This window comes from Rhinolophus sinicus, linkage group LG15 (assembly GCF_036562045.2).
Source record: "Rhinolophus sinicus isolate RSC01 linkage group LG15, ASM3656204v1, whole genome shotgun sequence".
Classification (NCBI taxonomy): Eukaryota; Metazoa; Chordata; class Mammalia; order Chiroptera; family Rhinolophidae; genus Rhinolophus; species Rhinolophus sinicus.
The window spans coordinates 50,742,247-50,744,746 of record NC_133764.1 but is presented as its reverse complement, the minus strand read 5'-3'; positions in this window follow the sequence as shown (position 1 = coordinate 50,744,746).

Below are 2,500 nucleotides of genomic sequence, written 5' to 3'. Positions count from 1 at the left end.
CCACCCCGGGCCGGCCCTGCGGGCGGCGCGCGGAGCGGGGGAGCAGGGCACCGGGCGGTCGCGTCGAGGGCCGAGGCCGGCGTCGAGCCCCGGGCCCTGTCCGGGGTCGGCGCGGCCCCGGCGGCCACGACGGCCGGTTGGGCCCCGGCGCCTGCTCGGCGCGCACGTCCGCGCGGGGCCGCGCAGACGGGGTCGTCGGCAACCTCGCCTGCACGCAACGCCGCCGACTGGCGGCGGGCGGCGGCGGACACGGAGGGGGAGCCGCGGCGGGCCTGGGGAGGCGATGCGCACCGGGGCGCGGAGCCCCTGAGTCGGCAAACACGGACGGAGAAGAGAGAGCGACGGAGGAGGCGGCCGGGGGCCCTGAGGCGGCGGCGGGAACGGAGACGCGAGGCTCCCCGCGAAGCGCTCCGGGCGCCGGAAAGCAGGCGTCGGTTGCGAGTCGGGCCACCGGGAACGCACGCGTGGTCTCACCGCCGGGCAACGAAGGCGGTCCCGCGGCACCCGGGGGGCCGACTGGCTCCGTCTCCCCCCTCAAAGACACACCGCACCTCGCGGGGAAGCTCGGGGCCCGCCGCCGCCGCCGCCGCGGACCCCGCCGACCTCGCCACGCCTCACACGCGCGCGCGCGCCCACCCAACCCCGCCGCGTCACCGGGCCCCGAGGGACGCCCCGCCGTGGGGAGCCGCCGTCCGCCCCCGATGTAAGGGGCGGGGGCGACACCCGCGCGGCGAGAGGCCGGCCTCGGTAAGCTCCCGGACGCGAAGGGGTGAATCGGCAGCGGCGGCGAGGAGGCAAGGGGCGAGGACGGGCGGTGGCTCGCCTCGCGGCGGACCGCCCGCCCGCTCCCAAGATCCAACTACGAGCTTTTTAACTGCAGCAACTTTAATATACGCTATTGGAGCTGGAATTACCGCGGCTGCTGGCACCAGACTTGCCCTCCAATGGATCCTCGTTAAAGGATTTAAAGTGGACTCATTCCAATTACAGGGCCTCGAAAGAGTCCTGTATTGTTATTTTCGTCACTACCTCCCGAGTCGGGAGTGGGTAATTTGCGCGCCTGCTGCCTTCCTTGGATGTGGTAGCCGTTTCTCAGGCTCCCTCTCCGGAATCGAACCCTGATTCCCCGTCACCCGTGGTCACCATGGTAGGCACGGCGACTACCATCGAAAGTTGATAGGGCAGACGTTCGAATGGGTCGTCGCCGCCACGGGGGGCGTGCGATCGGCCCGAGGTTATCTAGAGTCACCAAAGCCGCCGGCGCCCGCCCCCCGGCCCGGGCCGAGGGTAGGCTGTCCGGGTACGTTTAGCTGTGATAAATGCACGCATCCCCGGAGGACAGCGCTCGTCGGCATGTATTAGCTCTAGAATTACCACAGTTATCCAAGTAGGAGAGGAGCGAGCGACCAAAGGAACCATAACTGATTTAATGAGCCATTCGCAGTTTCACTGTACCAGCCGTGCGTACTTAGACATGCATGGCTTAATCTTTGAGACAAGCATATGCTACTGGCAGGATCAACCAGGTAGGTGCGCGCTGAGCCGGAGAGAGCGCGCGCCGCCGGGGAAGGAGGCGCGCGCCTCGCGGCGGGCCGGGCATCCCGCGGCCGCGGCGGCAACGAGGACGGAACGCGGCGCGGGGGGTGCGCGTGCGGCGCGCCAACGCGGCGCGAGAGGCGGGAAGGCGCGGCGGCGGGTGAGCCCCGCCGGCCCCGCTCCGCCCGCGGCGAGCGGGCCCCGAACGCCCGTCCGCGGCCGAGGAACGCGGCGCGCGGCGGCGTGGAGGGACGGGGGAAGCCACCCCGGGCCGGCCCCGCGGGCGGCGCGCGGAGCGGGGGGACAGGGCACCGGGCGGTCGCGTCGAGGGCCGAGGCCGGCGTCGAGCCCCGGGCCCTGTCCGGGGTCGGCGCGGCCCCGGCGGCCACGACGGCCGGCCGGGCCCCGGCGCCCGCTCGGGCGCGCACGTCCGCGCGGGGCCGCGCAGACGGGGTCGTCGGCAACCCTCGCCCGCACGCAACGCCGCCGACTGGCGGCGGGCGGCGGCGGACACGGAGGGGGGAGCCGCGGCGGGCCCGGGGGAGGCGATGCGCACCGGGGCGCGGAGCCCCCGAGTCGGCAAACACGGACGGAGAAGAGAGAGCGACGGAGGAGGCGGCCGGGGGGCCCTGAGGCGGCGGCGGGAACGGAGACGCGAGGCTCCCCGCGAAGCGCTCCGGGGCGCCGGAAAGCAGGCGTCGGTTGCGAGTCGGGCCACCGGGAACGCACGCGGGGGCTCACCGCCGGGCAACGAAGGCGGTCCGCGGCACCCGGGGAGCCGACTGGCTCCGTCTCCCCGTCAAAGACACACCGCCCGTCGGGGGAAGGCCCGGGGCCCGCCGCCCCCGCCGCCGCGGACCCCGCCGACCTCGCCACGCCTCACACGCGCGCGCGCGCCCACCCAACCCCGCCGCGTCACCGGGCCCCGAGGACGCCCGCCGTGGGAGCCGCCGTCCGCCCCCGA